The sequence below is a fragment of the Dromiciops gliroides genome, chromosome 1 (genome assembly GCF_019393635.1).
Source record: "Dromiciops gliroides isolate mDroGli1 chromosome 1, mDroGli1.pri, whole genome shotgun sequence".
NCBI lineage: Eukaryota > Metazoa > Chordata > Mammalia > Microbiotheria > Microbiotheriidae > Dromiciops > Dromiciops gliroides.
Window position 1 is genome coordinate 179347807 of NC_057861.1, and position 23462 is coordinate 179371268.

Here is a 23462-nt window from a genome sequence, read left to right on the forward strand (position 1 = left end):
TTAAACCAGAACATTTACATACAGTTTGGATCCTAGATATCACAAGGACTGCGTGTCTTCCTAGGAACCCTATATTTGAACTCCAAGTCCAGTGAAGAATCATTTATTAAGCACCTACTATGTCCCAGGCACTGTGCTAAGTGCTGGAAATAGAAAAACCCACCCCCCAAAATTCAAATAACAACAACCAAAATAACTACCAGCCCTGGCTCTCAAGGAACTCAGTCTAAAGGACTCCATTTTGGTGGGACATTTCCTGTAAAGGAATTTTCCTAAGTTCTTTGGAATTCCTTTTCCTTTTTGTTTGGAGAGACCTTGAACCTGCTGACCTGCTGACCTTCAAAGCACAAGTCAAGTGCATTTGGTCCATAGACCCTTGCCTGAACACTTAAAACGAATCATTTTAGTCAAATAATAATCCAGTTTTACATATTTTCTCTCAAATGATCCACACAATAAGCAGTGATAGAGTTAAGTCAAGGCAGGTGACAGATGCTAATACTGAGACAGAGGGAAGGACAAGAGAAAGGAAACAAGCATTTATTGAGTGCCTACTAAAGAAAGGGACTCTGTTAAGAACTTAATGAATATTATCCCACATTATTCTTACAACAATCCTGGCAGGATGGTGCTGTTACCACCCCCATTTTACAGATGAGGAAAGGGAGTCCCAAATCAGTTAAATGACTTGCCTAAATTTACACAGATGAAAAAGTGTCTGATCCAGGCTTCTGACTCCAGGTCCAGTGCTATGTCCACTGTGTCACCCAGCTTTAACCTTCGAGAGGTCACACAGTCAGTTAATGCTAGAACTTAGAATTAGGTCTTCAAGATTTTAAGTAAAGGACAGAGATAAGAACTGGATCTGTGATTTTGTTGACATAGGGGATTTCCTGAAAAGGAAACTCCCTCTTATCAAAGCAGAGGGACAATTTCTCTGCAACTTGGTCTCAGTTGCCCAGAGAACACAGAAGGTAAATGATTTGCTCAGGGTCACACAAGCGAGTATCAAGTCTTCCTGACTCCAAGCCCATCACTCATGCTGCCTCTGCCAGTGAATGACTCCAACCAAAGGACTGTTTATATCATAAAATCCTTAGGGATGTGTGCCTGAAAATCTTGGTATTAGGCAAAGTTAGAGAGTGACAAAGAACATAGCAGGAGATTAATTCATGTATGTGGAGTGGTATTTTTTTGGTATGTATGTGATAGCAGCCTGTAAAGGATTGGAATCAAAGGGCTAAAGTTGTATATTTTTTTTAAAAATTAGGCACATTGTATTCGACAGTGCCCTTGTTACACAGAGGTGGCAGGGTGAGTCAGTTCTGTAGTGAAAAGTTTCATCTGCCCATTGTTATATTTCAAGAAATGAGTCACCAAACCCCATAAATTTCTGTATAGTTTTCCAGATAACAAGAACTACCAAAAGGAAACTGTATGCTCTTTGTATACACACACACACACACACACACACACACACACACAGAGCGAGAAGACAATGAGGGGGGAAAAAACCCAAAAACAAAACACCCCATCACTACCACCGATTAATACCAGAGAAGCCTGTACAACATAAAGCTGACAGTTATTATGTATAATTAGCACAAGGCAAGTTTCTGTATACACACCATCTCCAGACATGTTTTCGAAACAAGGGCTTTGCCTTTTACCACCAATAATTTGTCTTGTTGTATGTTGTTACTTACACAGATGTTCACATAATTTTGTGCATATGTCCAAGCCAAAGGAGGGTTTCTTTACCCCTTCCCAGCCCTACTCCCTCTGCTCCCCATCATTTCTTTTTATTTTTTTTTGGGGGGGGAGGGAGAAGGCAACTCTGTGCTCTAGGAAACATGAGAAAGAAGCAACTTCTATCAGTTACATACAGCAGTGGGATGATGGTGGAAAAGCGGGTACATTTTTTTGGTAACAAGATTCCAACCCCATCCCATCTGAAATTTTCTCCAGCCTCTCCCCAAGCAAATAATTCCCGTGGGATTTGAGAGCATTAAGCACGTTCCAGGTCCACAGTGTTCACCGGGATAACACATTAACAGAAGTCTCTCCAAAAAGGGTTTGAATATTTATAGAAGAATAAAAGGGAATGGGGGGGGGCATAGAATGTGAATACACTTGAGATTTTTTCCCTTTCTTTTTTTTTTCTTCCCCTTTTTGGCAGCCTTCTCATCTGAACACAGTAGAGTTTGCTCCCATTTCCGTGAACTTAGCGTAGTGCAGCATGCACATATACGGTATTCAGAGAGCAAGCAAGCAGCTCTGTCTAAATACATGGTGAGGAGGGGATGGGGGCGGCATCAGAGGGAAGATGTGAAACTCAGACATACTGGGTTTTTACAATAGAAAAATGCAACTTTTGCTGAAGGGGGGGGGATTTTAAAATATCTTTGCTTTTATTGAGATGCCACCAATTGGGAGAACATTCTGCTCAGGGGGATGTCTGCCAAGGACTTCTAATTCAGCTTGTTCCACTCATTTTATTTTTAAACCAAAGTGAAGAATTTTATTCCTGGAATGAAACAGGATTGGTGTGGGCAAAAGATGGGTAAATTTACTTCAGAGGTGTTTTATAACTACTTGGGGAGAAAACCCTCTAAAATGTGTCCAGGATATTTAAGAAAGGTATTTAATTCCTTTCTCTCAATTATGATGTTTTTCTTGAAATTTCTCCTTCTTTTAAGGAAAATAAAAGGAAGAGAGTTGATTTTTGTAGAGAGTAAGGAATTCAGGGGAACACATATGTATATGCACATGCAGAGAGACACAGACACAGACACACACAGACATAGACACAGACACACAGTTACACACACACACACAGACACACACACACACACACACACACACAACATAGATTCCAGAAATTTGAGGAATGAAGTTACAGTGGGCCTTTTGTGATACCAAGCAGTCAGAATGTTGGGCATTTGTTACTCTAGCAGGCTGGTTACTTAAAGCAAGTCTTTAAGCAAATCTTAGTGGGACTGGGACAGTGAAAAATGCCATGAGGTACCAGGACTGGGAAGTGATATGGAGAAGGCAAAATGGGGACATTAAGAGAGGGACTGATTTTGGAATCCTGAAAATCTTCCCATCCATCAACAATCACTAAACTTACTACGGTAATGTGTAAGATTCATAGAACACCACTCCATCCCCTCGCTCCTTCCCCCTCAACCCCTTTCAATGTATTTACTTTAAAAATCTATTTCCTCTGTCATTATTTATTGCTGCATTTTTGCACAGTGGTTCTGAGAACCCTAGTAGAAAATCACAATGTTACACTTGTTAAATTGACCCTTCAGGGCCTACCAGAACATGCCTCATCCACAGAGGTAGAATGGCAAGTCTGCCAAGCTCATGCTGGGAATATCATCACCCAATCTACAAGAATATGCAAATCTTTCTAGTCTGTAGCTCATTTGCATAGTTTTTCATTGGTTTTGTATAACCTCTATGCTGAACATCAATTTGCTTTACTTTCCTGAAGCTTATTAGCAGTATGAGATGTTTATAGCTCTTAAAGCAAACAGGTTTAATGGTTAAAGAATGAAAAGATATAATTAAAAGGCATCTGGGAAAGAAAAAACAGGCTTTGTTGTGATACATGAAGCATGGAGATTTCATTGGCCACAGAAATATAATTTCTGTGTTGCGAAGATGTAGAGGTCTCATACACACATGTGTCTACACACACATATGCCACAAAATTTTCTTAACCTATTTTTTGCCATATTCTAGAAAATTGGAAAGATTTGCTTGGAAAATACAGAGGGCCTGAACCTAGTCACTGAGTACACATTTTACTCACAACGACATCTGAATGGATGCTTGCCAGTGTCTGGGCTGACATTCAAACATGCTGAGTGCCTACGGATTCCAAGTTCATAATAATAATAATATTGATAATAATAATTTTTAAAACTTTCTCAATCATTTCTAAGACACTACAAGATTTAAATCTCTTCTTTCAGCTAGGCCTGGAGAGAGTCAATATAAAAGAAAAAAAAGATGTTCCTGAAATGTGCACGAGGAGCTTGGACTATGTAGTACTTGGCTTTATCTAGAGTGTCAATGAGTCTAATGGGTTTGTACCAAAGCATTTTTCCCATGTCCTGTGGGCCAGAAACTGGGAGAGAAAGGCCAGAGGAATCCTTTTAAGTCCATAAACTCTGACAAAACAATCATTTGAAATATGGGAGACTTAATATCTGAGTGGATAAAACTCCAAGGAATGTAGGTCTTCTAGCTCTTTCACAGTCTAGATAATAGTCACCTAGAGAATGAAATGGCACCCCACCCCTTACTAAACTTTATTAGTTAAGCAACAAGGGGGGAAAAAAAGCCGGATGTGGAATCAGAAAACCTCCACAGGAATCCTGGCTCTGACATTTTGTACCTGTGTGACCTTAGGCATCACTACTCTGCTTTGGGGCTAATTTGCCTGATCTGTAAATTAAGGGAATTAGATGAACGCTGTTTCCTTTTGGCTTTAAACTGATGAACCCAGGATCCCATGAACATCTATGTTACGATATACTTGGTAGTCCACACCACCAAGTATATCTCCAAAGATAGTTGGCTGACCCAACATGCATGATTTTTCTTTATCCTACATATGGCTTGCTTTGCATATATTTGTGTGTTATATCCCCCATTGGATTATAAACTCCCTGAGGGTAGGAAATTGTGTGTGTATGTGGGGGGTTTTGCCTCTTTTTGTGTCCCCAGTCCTTAGTTAGCATAGTCGTCTGACACATCCATAGGTGCTTAATAAATGTGGGGTTTTGTTTTTTTTGATTGATTGAATTTTCACATAGAAGATGGGAAAAACTGAGACTCTATACCAAATCATCAAGAATGTTTACTCAAATTTTAGAGTTGTTGGCTTTTAGAGAACATAATCACACACATATCCTTACAAGTATCTTTTAATATAGCGGTTCTTAATCTGGGATCCATGAACTTGTTTTTTTTTTTAATTACAGATAGATTGATTTATTGAGATGGAGATGTAGATGTAGATATAGATATATAGATATTTAAATTTCAACATAATTGGTCTCCTTTGTAATCTTATGTATTTTTTATACATTTTAAAACTTTTATTCTGAGGAGTCCACATTTCACTAGATTTTCAAAGGGGGTTATGATACAAAAAGTTTAAGAACTTCTGTTTTAAAGAAATAAAGAAAAATAAAACCCGTTATAGAAAAAACCTTCCCTCCTGATTAAATGTCTCACTGTGTGGGAGCACACAGGTGAAGATGATGTAAAGGCACCCATTGGAAGGTTTTATACATTTAGGTCTAGAGGCTCATTCATGTCTTGATAGCACTCAGCTGTGGGATGCCTTACCCTCAAACACAATTTATCCTGTTTTATAATCTTTTCCTGTGTCCAACTGTGATAGGAAGCTGGATGAAACAAATCGCTTTAACCTACCAGAGACAGGGCTAAAGGAAGAGAAGTTATTTCAAAGAACAGTGGGAGAAGTGATGGTGGTAGAGTAGTAATCTGGCTCTGATGTAGCCCTTACATGTGACCTCCTCCATCCAGGTCAGAGCCAGGATCAACCTGTGAGCTGGTCTGAGAGGTTAGGCAAGTCTATCACTGGTTCTCTTTTGGTTTTTCTCACATATAAAGAAGAGGTCATCATGCCTCTTCTAATTGAACACTATTCTGTATAAAAATGGGAAGTTTAAAAAAGTATTCCCACCCCTGTGTGCCAAATATTATTATGCACAATACTATATACTAAGTATTCACTCATAACTGAATTAGGCTGAGACAAATGAAATTCCAAATTAATTTATCACTCTCTTGTCACTGACTACATTTTTTGAAATGTACTATCTCTATTTGTAGGTTCATCCCTTTTCACATATAGAAACCTGAAAGTCTATATCCAAATAGCATCAAATCTTGATGGCCCTAGGGAAGACTTTCAAAGGTTCATGACTGTCCCCTTTCTTTCTGTCCATCTTTTAGCAATTTCAGCACATTCTTCAAGATCATGGAGTCTGAGTAGATAAAATTCCAATCACTGGAACTCCTTCATTAATAATAATGATGCCTTACATTTGTACAGTGCTCCTGTTTACATTCCTCCTTTAGACTGGGGATAAACAGTTGCACTATGACACTTGTTACAATAGTAAACTTGAGAAATTCGAATCAGTGGAGTGTTCATATATACTCACATATATGTGTATACATACAACATATACATAGACACATATGCCATTACTAAGGCAGGAATTTGTTTAATTTGTCTATATGTGTTTGTGATAGATTTTGTTTTTCTTGTTTTCTCAATGAGGGTGGAAGAAAAGGAGGGAGAGAATGCTGACCTGAAAATAAAATAAAATTGAATTAAAATATGAAAAGAAAAAGAAAAAGTCAATACTAAAAAAAAAGATATAGTGACTGTGTTATACTAGGCAAAACACTCTTCAGTGATATAGGCAGCTCTCTAAAACCCTAAATTTCAAAGGGTGGTGCCAACTTGCCAGGGAGTTTCCCTATATCACAACATTAGAGGCCCTATCTTATTTCCTATTTTCCACCCCAGAGTGAAGATGAAGTATATTGCCAAATGTCCTACTTGGAGTAGGAGCATATTGAGTATTTGTTAAGGTTGTGGCATAATCTGAACAAAACAAACTAAAGCAAGATGAGACTGAGGTATCCTCTTACTCTTAACCCTTGGGTTGGCACCATTAGTGGGGAGTCTCTGAAGGATAAGTACCCCAACAACTCCTAGGTGGTTTACTAGGAACGAAAGGATGACGCTGATGATGAATTCCCTAGCTTTGGTGAAAAGATTTCAAACATAATTCAGATATTGCTCTGGATGTATTGGTATTTTCTGGCTGAAATGATGCCTTTGGGGTAGAGGTTGGGAGGGTTCGAGGGTATCAGCTGTAAAGCACACATCAAGGACAAAATGGGTGGTTTGGTGAAGTAAGTGGCAGTCCAGTAAAGGAGGGGGAGGGGAATCATTCAGGTGTGCCATATAGATAAGGAAGGAGAATGCAATGGAAAGAAAACAATGAATTTTGCAATTGGAAGGCATGGGTTCAAATCTCACCTCTGATACACTGTGTGACCTTGGGCAAGTAAGCCTCACAGGACCTTAGTTTCTCAACTATAAAATGAAAGGTTTTGCCTAGATGACCTCTAAGTTCCCTTCCAGCTTTAGATCTATGATCTTATGATGATAGCTGAGGATGACCATTCTCATGATCACTTGTTGGCTTTGTGCCCTTGGGCAAGTCTCTAGGAATCTCAATTTTCCCATCTCTAAAATGGGAGTGATACTCCAGAGGGGTTCTTTTACTTGAGTCTGTTTTATGACATCAGGTCTATAAAGTCAGGCTATCCTGAGATGCTTCTTTGTATTCATATTCCAATTTGATTATTAGTGTTCATTTAAAGTTACCGGTCATCCCCCTATAATACTATATGAATATAATTCCTATTTGATTTCTATGGGAATTAACTCTTTAACTCCTAAAGACAAAACAAGTAATTTAGAGTTCCTTGGAATCTTAGTATCCCAATGAAAGATTGTCTTTTGTTTGGAAGAGGACCAGTAATATCACAGGGTAATGTCTTGACTTGAGGTGTATTGGATTGAAGTGAGGCAGAGTTACAAACTCATCAGCCTCATTCTCTTCCAGAGTCATCAAAGTCCAGTGGCAAGACAAAAAGTCAGGACAAAAGATGATGGCCAATTTTTAAATGCTCAACAGCACTTGCTTCAGCTGCCTTCATGGCTGTTGGAATAAATTTTTCTCATCTGCCCATTCCACTGGGGAAGTCTTCAAATGCTTGGGGTAGATAGTCTTCTAAGTCACAGACAGGTTTGAGAACTGTCAGTTACACTGGTTTAGCCCATCTGCCAAGATGGTTTTACTGCAGTGTGACTGCTATGCATGCTACAGTTTCTTGGAGCCACAGCTAAGAGTTGAGTGAAGGTAGACACCAAAGGTGGATAGATGAGCAACCCTGAAAAGGGCTTGGCAAGCTTTCACATCAGTGCTGCTAGTTCTCTCTGAAAACCCTAATGTATTGCACAATGAAAAAGGTCCAGGAGTCTAATATAAGTTCAATAAAATGTGTTATAAAGGTGCTTTATTTTAATATACAAATCTTTAAGTCAAGTATATTCTCACTACAGCTCTCATGTTGTAACTGGGTTAATCATGTCAATTAAGGGAGGACACTGCAATGTATTTAAGTTACTGGGAAGCATTTGTTGCAAGGCAATATGAGGGGAGGAGTGATATACCACTGGTTGTTATGGGGGAAGTGAAAAGCAAAACTCGAACGTGTCTGATGACTCCTAGAACCACATTTCTTGTTATTATAGGCATTTCATTAATCTAGACTCGATTGATTTTAATTTCTTAAAGTTTACTTCTGCAACAAGTATCATGGTGCATTCAATTATCCCCAGTCCAAAGGAGGTATGGAAACAAACAGATGGCCAAGGAGATCAATGAACTTAACTCATCAACAATCATCTGAGAATGAACTAAATATAGAGATTCTATTTGTAATGTGGTAAGAACTTCTCAACTAAGACAATATGCAACACAATACTTACTAACTGGGATGAAAAGGTGAGTGTAGGGTAGGCCAGTAAAAAACAACTTTGCAAAATAAAGTTCAGGATCAAGGAACTAAATACGCCAAAAGCTTTGTCTGGATTCTTCAAAAGCCTCTGGCATGTATATTGTCATCTTCAAAAAGAGGGCCAAAACAGGAAGTTTTCAAAAAAGGAAATGAAAAAAAATCTTAATAATCATTTGAAAAACACTCAACCTCACTAAGAACTGACAGGTTGCAAATCGAAACAACTCTGATGTACTACATTGCATCCATTCATTGGCAAAACTAATGAAAAGCAAAAAATTCAGTTCTGGGCTGGGGGGGAATGTGTTAATTTCTGGTAGACTGTTGTAGATTGTTTTATACCAATTTGACACAGCACTAACAAAAATAATCATAATCTTTGACCTGGTAATTCTATTAATGGTAACATCATGGAAATGTTATCAAAAAAGAATGACATAAAAGATTTATCTATGCATAGCGGCATCATATGTAGTTGTAAAAAGCTAGAAGCAACCAAAAATGTCCAACATTATGAGAATAGTTGAATGGTGGTACATTAATATAATGGAATGCTATAATGCAATTAAAATACAAAGTATGAGGAATACAAAGAAATCTGAGAGAGAAAAAAACTTTAAATAATGAAAAGTGAACAATGAAAACCTGAAGACTAAAAGTATCCCAATAAGTACAACCATCAGAATGAATGGACAAACAATGAATCCTGGTGGGACACTAAGGGAATACTTAAAGGATAATATCTTATGCATTTAAATGAATCGATTTGAATATAAATTGTTATTAAGCAAGTTTAATTAATCCTATCAATATTAAGATCCTAATAAACCATTTAATTAAAAGACAGTTGGAAGATGGATGTGCAAAAAACTAAGAATAAAGAACAAAAAATAAAATTGAGTACAACTTAGGAAAACAAATGGTTACTTACAGATGGAAGAGTCATTTTAGAATCAGCTGACTGGGTGATCATTTAATCTGATTATCCACTGACTATAGCAGAGACCAAAACAAATACTAAATCACAATAAAGTATACTGGTGTGAAGAAGACACTGTGTGATTAGAATAGCACCAACCCATGCTATTTAAACCATCTGTCAACTCTGAAAAAAAAATGAATGGATAAAAGTAAAGACATTGAACCTATCACTGTTTCTTAAAGAAGTTTAACTGTTACACAAGTCAACACAGGAAGGTGAAAGGAGTTAGAAACAACCTCAAGCCTAACACTAATTTCCTTTTGCAAGATACAGCAGAGAAGATAACAGTGGTTTATAATACCAACTAATTTCTAATACATGAAAGAAGAAGTGGAAGAGAGGAAGATGGAGGAAGATGAGCTAGTATCTCCTTTCAGTATGATGAAAAGCAGTTGAGAAGACAAGCCTTGCAGAGAACTTGGCATACGATCTAACTAAGCAAGATCATCCATCTCCAAAGTATCCATGTATGAAACCAGAAGTAAGGACCAATACATTAGTTAGTGATCTATTTTTATTGGTCCTGAGAGGAGAAGCACCACACTGGGACTCAATCATTGCCTTTTGGTCACCCCTGCTTCAGTACTGGATATACTATTTTAAAGAGTGGCAATTGGCAATTAAGAAGTTGAGAAAAGCAGCTGAACCCAACAAAATGCTTATAGAAGAAATCTGTGGAGGAGGGAGGTAGATAAGGACAAATTTTTTATAATTAAGGACTAATTTTCTTTTTCTTTTATTTTTTTTTCGGGGGCAATGAGGGTTAAGTGACTTGCCCAGGGTCACACAACTAGTTAAGTGTCAAGTGTCTGAGGCTGGATTTGAACTCAGGTCCTCCTGAATCCAGGGCCAGTGCTTTATCCACTGTGCTACCTAGCTGCCCCTGGGGACTAATTTTCAATACAACTCACAGAGGAAAAGATTCCAAAAGAATGGAAAGATCACAAGCAACCAGTAAGATTCTAACAACTTTCATACCATGTAAGTACTGGCTCAGTTCTTGAAAACTCCAAGAAAATAGCATGTGTATGCTAAAGGGGGCTTCTCAATGAATACATGAGAAAGGAACAGGTAGGTTTTCACAGATAATTGTCAACATCTTTACTGTCACAAAAGTGCCCGAGAGGTGAATTGAATAGAATATTCTATATTTTTAAAAAAATAATTTTAGAAAAATTTGAGGAGCAGCTAGGTGGCACAGTGAATAGAGCACCAGTCCTGGAGTCATGAGGACCTGAGTTCAAATGCGGCCTCAGACACTTGACATTACTAGCTGTGTGACCCTGGGCAAGTCACTTAACCCTCATTGCCCTGCAGAAAGAAAGAAAGAAAGGAAGGAAGAAAGGAAGAAAGGAAGGAAGGAAGGAAGGAAGGAAGGAAGGAAGGAAGGAAGGAAGGAAGGAAGGAAGGAAGGAAGGAAGGAAGGAAGGAAGGAAGGAAGGAAGGAGAAAAGAAAAGAAAAAATTGACAGTAGAACAAAATGCAGATTGGAAGACTCTCTTCAGACAAGGTTTTCCCCATGCATGTCAATATTTTAAAAGATTCTAAGAAAGAAACATTTGACTTCCATATTTCAAGGAACCATGGTTTTCCTGGTTGCAATCCTTCTACAATATAACAAGCAGACTCTGGGGCCACCTTGTAGATGAGCCCCTCAGAGCTCACTCAATGTTTTTTCGGCTTGGTATGACCTTCCAGAGCTTATGTTACATTGGAATGTCCTTCAGGGTCACCTATACACCATGATAAGGCATCAGATTAGGACTTGAGTAGTGATAAGTAAGAGAGAAAATATGTTCAAGAATTTGCAAGTATTGACATCAAATGAGGTGAAATCAAGGAAGACATATAATCAAATAATATGTTTACCACCATGGTGGAAGCTATCATGAAAGCTGTTCAAATAAGAGAAAGGCTCCCTTAAGTTTTCTGAATGTCACTATCCTTATCACATCAAATTTTAGAATACTCTAAAGTGGCCTTAACATAATACATATCACCATGAAAGATCATCCACACTAGAAAAATTTAATTAATGAATAACACTAAAATAAAGTAAATTTAATGAATGAATAACACAAATAAAATTTAATGAATGAATGCTATGGCATTCATCCAAATATGCAGCCTATTAAATTAGTTCACGAAAATGTATATTTTAAACTTAAGATCAATGAAACAACTAACTTAAATTCCAGAGGACTGATAATGAAACATGATGCCCACTGCTTGAAAGAGAGGTACCGTATTTAAGATGCAGAATGAGACATACATTTTTGAACATGGTCAATGTGGGAATTTGTTTTTCTTGATCATGTATATTTGTCACATGGGTTTTGTTTTTCTTTTTTGATAAGCAGAGGTGATAGGGAAAGAAAATTAATGTTTGTTAATTTAAAAAGTAAAAGAAAAATTTAAAAATCTTAAAATATGCATCTTGGATGGGTGCTGCAATGGACAATAAGTTGGGTCACATAATTGAGGAGAAGATAGGGATCAGGCTAAAAGGCATTTTGGAAACTGTACAGGGGCAGCTAGGTGGCACAGTGGATAGAGCACCAGCCTTGGAGTCAGAAGTACCTAAGTTCAAATCCTGCCTCAGACACTTAACACTTACTAGCTGTGTGACCCTGGGCAAGTCACTTAACCCCAATTGCCTCACTAAAAAAAAAGAAAGAAAGAAAGAAAGAAAGAAAGAAAGAAAGAAAGAAAGAAAGAAAGAAAGAAAGAAAGAAAGAAAGAAAGAAAGAAAGAAAGAAAGAAAAAAGAAAGAAAGAAAAAAGAAAGAAAGAAAGAAAGAAAGAAAGAAAGAAAGAAAGAAAGAAAGAAAGAAAGAAAGAAAGAAAGAAGCTGTACAGTGTTTTTGAAGATCCAAAAACTGCTCACTGAGATAAAAGACCAGTCTTTAACACCATTATTTTCCAGGAATCCTTTATGGTTGCAAATCCTCACATATCATGACTTCAAAAAAGTCAAAATTAGAATTAACCCATAGGGAAAGAGGCTTGGTCAACAGAAAACAGAATAAAGAATTTTGTCAAGCATTACTTATAGGAGAGAAGTGGCATAAAATGTTATATCAACTAAACTCTGATTGGACAAGGAGTTGTGTCTACATAGGGAAAAATCTACTAGAAAAATGTGAACCGAGGTCCATCATTAAGCAATAACACGTTTACTTGCTTTCTCATCTCTACAAAATCTTAATGAGAATAATCAATACACATCAAAGACATGTTTGATGAAAATATAAAAAAGGAATAGAGGAAATTTTGAGAATAATACCTTTTTTTGGGGGGGGTGAGGCAGTTGGGGTTAAGTGACTTGCCCAAGGTCACACAGCTAGTTAAGTGTCAAGTGTCTGAGGCTGGATTTGAACTCAGGTCCTCCTGAATCCAGGGCCAGTGCTCTATCCACTGCGCTACCTAGCTGCCCCAAGAATAATACCTTATAAGGGAAAGAAGAATAAAATTTGGAACTCAAATAATGCCTTATAGCAGACAAGATCCTTTATAATCACAGAATCAAATGAAAAGTGCAGAGCATACAAGATCTTATTATATTGTTGTTTGTTGATTTGGTGAATGAAGATGCCACCTTAAAGTCCCTAATCCAACAAGATGTCTTATACTTACATCAACATCAAATAAGATTCCCTTAAAGATGCAACACAGGTAACTTTGTTCAATGATTATATGATCATTATCACCAAGAAACACATAAAGCAATGAAACAAGTGAACAATAAAATTGTTTTCCACTATCATGGAGGATAACCAGTGCAGAATTCAAATAGAAATGGGATTTCCCAAAGATAGTGATGTCCTCCAAATGTTCTTCCTTGCAGATAAATTTATGCTGATTGTATTAAGCTCCACAACACTGTAAAGCCTCCTAAATGAGATCTATAATGACTCAATAAAGTTTGGCTTAACTGTCTACAGGAAAAAATATTAATGGATAAAAAATGTTTCTTATCTGGACTATGTTATACAGTTAGATGGACCAACCATAGAGCTGGTCTGTCAGTACATATATCAGGGACAGTTACCACAAATGACTGATCTGGGCCCAAAATTGAACAGGAAGAAGTGAATATACAGGATTGCAGCAGAGAAAATAGGCAGCATTTTCTATGAACCCCTACCCTGCTCCCAGCTTCTCCCTCAAATGAAATTCTATATTTTTAATACCAATATTCTTCTGGTAAACCTAAGAGGCTAAGCATCATGGATTACCATAATTTCAGGGAATCAAAATTATAGGGCATTCAAGGGGAAGTAGAGAGACATATGGTAGGCTTGAACAGGTTAATAACATCCCGTGATGAAGTGATGAAAAAGCTTCCTTTGATAAAATGTGTGACTAGAAAAGGAAGTAGCCTAGTTGTGTATTAAGAATGAAGGATAAAAGATGAATAGCCTCATTCTGCATTAGTACACCTGTGATACCAAGAGATTTAGAGGAAACTCCCCCCAGAAAGTGGAGAGGACACCCCATGGAGAATTTATGGGAGGATATGAACAGTCATTGCATAGAATTCAGTGATAACTTTTTATAGGTTAGGCTATATACCAGTAAAGGGAGTAAGCACATCAGTAAGATCATAGGTCGACTGAAATGCTAGTATATAGTATATAGTATAGTATAATGAAGTGACTCATCATATATTATGAATGATAACAATTGATGGACTGTTCATAAGGAACATTAGTGAATGCCCTTCCCAAACACACACATTACAGGAATAATAGGTAGGATCCCACCACATTGGGTAGATCTTATATGAAAATTTATGGAAATAAATGCATATGAATCTCTTAAGTTGAGAAGGAAAAATGTAATTGAGATCCATTCTAGTAGAAGGATTATCAACACAGATAAATTTGTGGATCTATCCCCCCAAAGGATTTTTTTTTGTATTATGTGTGAAAAAGATTGAAAGTAGATGAGGAATTGGTCAATAGCATGAAATGCTATTGATCATTGCCTCCCTCTTGACACACTCTATTTGCCTTGACTTCCATGATATTGTATTTTCATGGTTTTCCTTCTACCTCTCTGAACACTACCATATTACTACCTCCTTATCCTCCTCCTAATCCTTAAATGTGGGAGTTATGGTTCCAGTTGTGTCTTACTCTTTTTGACCCCATTTGGGGTTTTCTTGGCAAAGATACTAGAATGGTTTGTCATTTCCTTTTCCAGATCCTTTTGTAGATGAGGAACCTGAGGCAAACAGGGTTAAGTAACTTGCTCAGAGACTCACAGCTATTAAGTGTCTGAGGCTGGATTTGAATTTAGGTTTTCTTGACTCTGGACCCAATGCTCTATCCATTGTATGACCTAGTTGTCCTTAGAAATGTGGGTATCAAAGTTCTATCCTAAGCCTTTTTCTCTTCTCTCCATAATCTGTCATCCTGATGCTCTCATCTACTCAGATGTTTTCAGTTACCACCTGTATCCAAATGATGCTAAAAATCTGTATTCTATACTCTCCACCAAGGTTTCAGTTTCTTATTTATAACTCCTGGCTATATTTTTTTCTACTTGGATGTCCCATTGCCACCTCAAACTCTATATGTGAAAATTAAACTAATCAATTCCCCCAACCTCTTGTTCTTCAGTTGTCTCCATTTCTTTTGATGATGCCACCATCTTCCCAAGCACCCGGGCTCATAGCCTAGCAGATAATTATTTCTGACTCTTTCACCTATCTCTTCTCCACATATTCTGTCAGTTTCTTTTTGTTTCTACTTTGGCAATTTTTTCTACATCCATCTGATTCTTTCTATTTCTCTTTCAACTTTGTCCTTCAAATCCTTAGCTCTACTATTTCACTAGATTATTATATTAATTTCCTGCTTGATCTTACTTCTTCCATTTGATCCCTTTTGGAATTTAATCTCTGCAATTTCAGGCACATCACTGATTGAAAAATGTTTCTATCACTTTACCTTAACCACACTACTATCTATTTAAAAAAAAACAACAAAAACAGTAACAAACTTGAGCGGATCCCCATTATCTACCAAATAAAGCATAATCTCTTAATCCTGATGTTTAAGGTCAATCAATCAACATTTATGAAGTGTATATTATTAATAATTTGATTCCAACCTATCTTTCTGGACTGATCCTACTTCCCATTCAGATCTCTGTGTTCTAGATAAACTGGACTATGCTATCTGTCATTTCTACCCTGCCCTCTTTTCTCCATGCCTTTGTCCATGTCATCTGGAATGGGTTCATCTGTGTCTGTCCAATGTCATTCCCTTCCTTTAAGACCCAACTCAAGTACCATCTCCTCCGTGCATGTTTTCCTGGTCTCTTCCCCTGTGCCCATTCCCAGATGACAATGATCTCTTCCTTCTCAGATTTTCATAACCCTTTTGTAAGGACTGTTGCTTGGTATTTATTAAAATCTCCCTTGTGTTACAGTTTGAGTACATACTGTTTATACCCTTTATTGTAAGCTTCTTGATGGCAGGGTCTGTGTCCTACTTGCTCTTGTATTGCTGGCATCTAGAATAATGCCTCTGTGTGTGGTGGGGTGCTTAATAAAAACTATTCGTGGGATTGTTGAATTAAGCTCTTTTCAAGCATCCTCCTACACTTAGAATCCCTAGCTTCCTTCAAAACTCAGTTCTAATGCCACCTCCTAGAGCAGGCTTTTATTGATCCCATGGTGTTTAGTACAGTCACCATCTCTCTCCAAATTAGTCTCTATTTAATTTGTGCATGTTTTGCACGGAATATCCATGTATCTAACGATTCTTTTTAATAGAACTAAGCTCCTTGAGGACATCTAGTTTTTCTTTTTGAAGCCTCTACCTATCAGAGGACCTTACACATAATAGATGCATAATAAATGCACGTTAAATGAAATATCAACTTACTTAAAAACAACTGAAATGCAAACTAAAATAATTTTTGCTTTCTAAAGCTGTTCCAAGAATCCTTTTGAGGCTAGAGTTGGCAGGCTAGTTCCATTTCCTTGGAAAGTAGTAAAAGTACATTTCTTTAAAAAATATTTTATAATTCAGGTTTTGGAGTGGCCTTTCCCCTCAATTCATCTGAATCAGTGAAGTCTGACTGTATATGGGATGAATCATTTAAAACTAGAAATGAAATTTGAAAGAACTGTTGGCATACCATTGGAAAAGATACCATCTGTACGGGTAAAATGGCACCTAGCCATGGGAAAAACCTGATGAATTCTAAAGCAATGTTATAGCAAATATAATATAAAATACATTTAAGTTATTCTTACTACCCTTTGCCCTTTAAGGGTGCATAATCTCAAAAAAGAAGACATTATTACCCTTCAACTGATAGATCCAACAATATTATACTTACTAGTGATTTTTCTGGCACACTGAGTTAAAAGGATGATGGTCATGGTGGAGAAAGATATAACTATCTTTTTTAAGCATGAAGCCCTGTATTACTACTTGTATTAAGACAACTTAAAATCATTTGCAATGCATACACATAGTTTCATATACATAATCAAAATGTCTTTAGCATATACAAAGGTTTTATTTTGCTAATTTGTCATTTTATTTATTCTTTACCAAAACAGTTATTGACAAGTCCAATAACATAGCCAGGAAATTGTCAAAAACAATACAGAGAGCATCACCTGACTATAGGCCAGGTTATATGGAAGTTCAACCCTAGGAGAATATTTGGATTACTCCCTTTATTTACTCTATGGTTTTAGATAGTCTTTGGGGAGAATGATCCAAAATCTCATATAAAACGTTCAGCATATAAAGAACAAAATACTCTTCTATGTTGTCACCACCTCTGTAATTTATGAGAAAGCATTACTGTTACTATTGACTTTGCCATTTTCAAGGTAAAGATAATGCCATCTTCTTCTCCAGCTCATTTACAGATGAGGAAACTGAGGCAAACAGGGTTAAATGACTTGTCCAGGGTTATACAGTTAATAAGTGTCCAAGGCCAGATGTGAATTAAGGTCTTCCTGCCCCCAGGCCTGGTGCTCTATCCACTACACTACCTAGCTGTCCTTGGAATTATACATCTCTTTATAACTAATTTGTTACAGTTACTAGGAGTTGCGGCCGTAAATATGCTGATAACCTCATTTCATCTATTCATGATAGAGGTTTAGGGGTCCCAAGAGTTTTCAGCTATAAAATGGGTAGTATGCAAGCTCTCAGCAAATAAATATACAGATTTTTTAAAAAGCGAGATCCATGTAAAACATATCCTAGATAAGAAACAGAGTCATCATCCATTAGTATTCCCAGGTTGAATCACAAAGAGAAAATATCCATGCATGTCATGAAGAACGACTCTATTCACAGAAATGGCATTTGTCCTAAGAAGAGCTCATGATGGTATATTGTTAATCCTTTGTTTTTAAGGGCACTATTGAAGCTAAAAGATAATTAATCATTCATAAATTTGTCACCATGCTGAAGAACTCTATTTGGTGATATGTTATTTCAGCAAGCTTAACAAGCACCTATGCTAAAAATTTGACAATGAAGATGCTCAGTGGAAATTCAGAGAAAAAAATTGATAAAGAGCCTCATTCTTCACTATGACCTCTAAATAGATGTCGACTAAATATTTTCTGTGGGGACGACATAAAGAGTAGATATTAATAATTCAACAGGTCTAGAAAACTGAAACAAACATCATATTGCCTGGGGCTAGAATATACTTATAAGAGCTTGTATTGTGTTTCTTAAAAAAAAAATACTTTGGGGGGCAGCTAGGTGGCGCAGTGGACAAAGCACAAGCTTTGAATTCAGGACCTGAATTCAAATCCAATCTCAGACACTTGACACTAGCTGTGTGACCTTGGGCAAGTCACTTAACCCTCACTGCCCTACAAAAACCAAAAAACCAACAAGTCATTTAAAAAAATACTTTGGTCAAAATTTTCTAAAATTGTAAAATGGGAAATCATAGTTATTTCAAATTATATTCTCATTCATATGTGTTATGTATTTTATTTGGCTCTAGGTGTATACATATTAATATTAAGTCCAAACTCTAGCTTGTTAATATGAGCTAGATGGTTTTAACATACATCAACCCATTTCTGGTTAATAGTAACGTTCTGAAGAGTAAAAAGAAATGTGCAAAATTATCCTTACTAAATTGGTCAAATTAAAGATCAACAATTATCAACACTAGCTGCATCCATATCACACCTCTCCTAAGTCCAGCTAATGAGCAAATTCTTTTTTCTTTGAAAGACACAACATTATCAAGAGTTTGCACTTTCCATGTAACACATATATTGGCTATGAATATTTTTTAAAGGTCCAGTGCTACCCTCAAACAACCACCTCCTATAGAGTTTATGAGGATGAATGAGAAAACAAAAGGTACTGAAGTCTTTAAATTCCCCAGAAAAAGTTCTTGATGAATGAAAGATACTATAAACTGGAAAAGTATTATCCAATACTCACTTCATCTAACAGCTTAAGAAAAATCTTTCTAAAGGCAGATATTTTAATTAGACTGAAAAACTTTTTTTACAAGATTTAACATATTGAAAAAAAAAACAAGAAAAATACTATATTCCCAGTCATGGTGCAATTTACTACTGGGGGGGGGGCGGAAATGGTGACACTGGCTAGAAACAGTTGATTGTTGGGTTATAGGGGTATGATTTAATGGTAAAACCTGTTCTGAGGAAACTACAACTTCAAGGCAAATGGAATAGGAAACCTAGGCTAGGGTCCACTGTGTGTAAAGAATGTACTTCAGGAATACATAGACGTGCATACATATGTGTATATATATATATATAATATACATATAATAAACACATTCATATGTATATATACATATTCCTAATCTTTTCTTCCTATATTAGGAAGGGATCACTTGTCCTCACTGCTGTTTGAAAAGTTTTCCAGAATATGAATGGTTTTTGCAAAGTCTAAATTTAAACTCTAAAGACAGCACAGTTTCCACCATCAAGAACAGGAAGGGACATGGACTCTAAGAAGTAGGTCTGTTGGGACCAGGTCTTCTTGGGATAAAGGACCTTCAGGAATCTGGCTGAAAAGGACAGAAAAGAAAAGCATATGCTTCCTACTGTGTCTATCTGTCAGTCTGTCCTCCTTGGCCAAAAGCCTGGGAAAAAATAATGTTTGCCAATGGCAAGCTGGCAAACACGTTTTTAAAGCTGCCATGAGGCAGACTCTTTGAAAGCCTAAGCAACTCCCATGGTGTTGGTTGGGCATTAACTACAGCAGGCAGAGCCAGAGTGCTGGCTACAGGGAAACAGTGACTCACTCACTCACACAAGCTCTCTCTCTCTCTCTCTCTCTCTCTCTCTCTCTCTCTCTCTCTCTCTCTCTCTCCAGTGTCTCTGTCTCTTGATTCCTTGGTTTTTAGCTTGCAGATAATGAGAGCTCAGTCTTTCCAGTGTACAGATCTACTTAGGGGTGAGAAATAGGAAGAAGAACTGAAGGGAGTACTTTTCAGAAAGAGATATAATAAAATATTTCTTTATTCTGCATCTGGCAGTCTCATGGACTTACAGACTTCTAGAACCAGAAGGGACCCAGAGACCACCTAGCCTAATCTCCTTATTTTACAATAGTTCACATTCATACAACAACTTAAGGTGAACAAAACAATTTCTTCACATCAATTGGCAAAGCAGATAGAGAAAGCTCTATCACCCTTATTTTAAAGAGGCTAAATGATGAGTCTAACATTACATGGCTCATTGGTTGTCTCCCATCACTTTCTTACCCTCGTCACCCATCCCTCCCCCCTTCCCCTCCCCCACCTTGGAAAGTGCCTTGAGATTCTATTCTGGTTATCATTAGCTGGAATTCTTCTAAAAGGAAAATAAAAAGAAAGATCATACAGTGGAAATATTGTTGGGGTTTTGAATCTAGAGCTCTTGTGGTCAAATCCAAATCAATCAATATACATTGCCAATCAAAAAACAGTTTCAGGCACTGTACTAAGTGCTAAAGATACAAAAAGAGGTGAAAGAAGGTCCCTGACTTGAAAGAACTTACAATATAATGTGAGAGACAACAAGAAAATGTGTGTGTGCACACACACATATACATAATACATATATGTATATATGTGTATATGTATATAAGCTACATACAGGAAAAATGGGAAATAACAGAGAAAAGGCACTAGACTTAAGAGGTATTGGAGAAAGTTTCTAGTAAATGATGGGACTTTAGTTGGATTTTAATGGAACCTGGGAAATCAGTAGGTGGAGCTGAGGAAGGAGAATGTTTTAGGCATGGGGGACCTGCAGAGAAAGTTATTTTGACCTCTCTGAGTCTCCTTTTCCTCATTTGTAAAATGAGGCGATTGAACTAGATGACCTCTATGTTTCCTTTCTGGTTCTGTAATCTATGATCTTCTGGTCTTGTGATCCTGAGAACATCACTTAACTTCTTTCTCCCCTGAATCCCTATAATACTTATTTCCTTAACCCTTCCATTAAACTTAGCAAACACTATCTCAATCTTTTGTGCACATGCATGAAGTATATTAACCCCATCTAGACTAAAATTTCTTAGAGACAGAACTTAAACTTCTCTGAATCCTCTCAATTCATAATGTGATGTCTTGCACATAAGTTGAGCTCAGTAAGTATTTGTTGATTGATTCAATGGATCTATTTTCTATTATTATTATTCTTCCTTTGCTTCCCAATGTTCCATATGTATTGAAGACAGGCTATGGTTGTATGTGTAGGTGAAACAAAGAAAAAGGCAACTGTACATATGACTGTTCTTATTTTTCTAAGTCATAGTTTCTCATTAAGGCTAGTCAATGAAGGTATAAGGCTGTGGATCATGAAAGAATCTCCAAACAATCAAAACCACAAATTATTGTGGCAAAAGTGGATATAAATAAGGTGGCACAGTGGATAAAGCATTGGACCTGGAATCATGAAGAACTGAGTTCAAATCCTGCCTTGGACATTTATTAGCTGTGTGTTCTTAGGGAGGTTACTTAACCTCTCTCTGCTTCAGTTTCCACATCTGTAAAATGTTGATGATAATATATCACCTACCTTCCAGGAATGTTATAAGGATCAAATGAGATGATATTTGCAAACCTTGAAGTGCTATATAAATGCTGTTATTATTATTGTGTTATATAATAATATGATAATTATCACACACCTATTTAATATAATTATTTAATAATTTAATAATCACAATATTAACTGTAGCATATTATGAATTCTGGCCTATGTGCAAGAAGTGGCGTAAAAGACACTATCCAGGAAATATATGATTGGAAAATAAAAGGGCTAGTCATGTGACAAGAGCAAGGGAAACCAACTTGAGCTCTACACAAGGCTTGACAGACTATTAAAAGACCCAGAAGGAAGGCCTCCAGTATGTAAGAATGTGGGTTGGCACCAGAGAAGTTGAGCATTGGATGGGTTTTAACATGCATTACTGAAGGGAGTACCTGTGTTGATGGACTTTAAACTTTCATTATCCCCTTTTTGTCTATAAACATTCTCCTTGATGACAGGGGACTAAGTTATTTTTCTTCTTGGTGTCATCAGCAGCTAACATAGCATGTACATTAGGTATTTAATATATGTTTATTGAATTGAATCCAGATAAAAGAATGGGAAATTTTTTTCTATTCTTCTCTCCTGTAGCTTTCATTATTCCTCTACATTGCTAGTTAATGTTGAGGTATGAAACATAGTAGTAGATGTTTCCCAAATGCGCTGCCAAGATTTTGTCCATGTTATTGATGCATATGATTGGAAAATTATTGTATATAAAGTATCTTCAACAAAGACTCCTGAACAATTAAACAATGGACCTCTCATAAATTTCAACATATTTTATAAATATGAAAAACTCTTTAGTCTCCTTGGGAGTAGGGCAGTTAGGTGGCAAAGCGGATAGAGCATTGGGACTGGAGTCAGGAAGACTCCTCTTCCTGAGTTCAAATATGGCTTCAGACACTTATTAGTTGTGTGACTGTGGGCACGTAACTTAACCCTGTTTGTCTCAGCTTCCTCATTTGTAAAATAAGTAGAAAAGGAAATGGCAAACCACTCCTATATCTTTGTCAAGAAAACCCCAATTAGGATCATGAAGAGTCAGACACAACTGAAACAAACCAACAACAATAACAACAATTCTTAGAAGTAGAGAATATGGAAAAGCACTATACAAATATGCATGCAAATGTAAACTGTACTGTCCCACTGGATCTGTTATCTTATTTCCTTTGACACTGCCAGTGGCAACTCATTCATACTTGCTCTCCTGTGTTACTTTTTTGTTCATGTCATCTGAAAAAAATCTACCTCAGAAGCTTACCCCCCAAAATGCTTAGGGACATTTCTTCTTATTCTCTCAACACTATGTGGATTCCATAGGTACACACCTTTTGTCCAAAATTAATACATATAAATGCTATGGTATATATGGATTTTATTTTAGCAGGTTTTATTTTTACTGATATGATTTCTGAGGTCTTCCTAGAAGATGCTGAAAAGAGTTCTGATAAGTCAGAATAAACCAAATCTGATACTGTGGTTATGGCCTAGGTTAAAAGACCCCCCTTGTGAACCTGGATCATATGACTGGTACTTCATTTTATGGGTTCCATTGTGTTCAGGCATTTTGTTCAAAATGCCTGGTGCTATTTTTTGAGACAACACAGGAGAAGCCAAGGATAATTTCTGCACCTGCAGCTGTAATGCTAACAGAAAACCACTCGCTATGTTCTATCACTTAAACTCCTATTTTGTTCTGCCTGCCCACTTTCCAGGAATGTCATTAGTTAGCCAAAAGCCACAG

General features: G+C 36.9%; 1 protein-coding gene across 9 annotated transcripts in view; it reads right to left on the reverse strand.

Moving 5' to 3' along the window:
- The window catches only part of ATXN1 (ataxin 1), a 533931-nt gene that overhangs the window by 140799 nt on the left and 369670 nt on the right, over nt 1-23462 (reverse strand). The gene's annotated exons all lie outside the window — the stretch shown is intronic.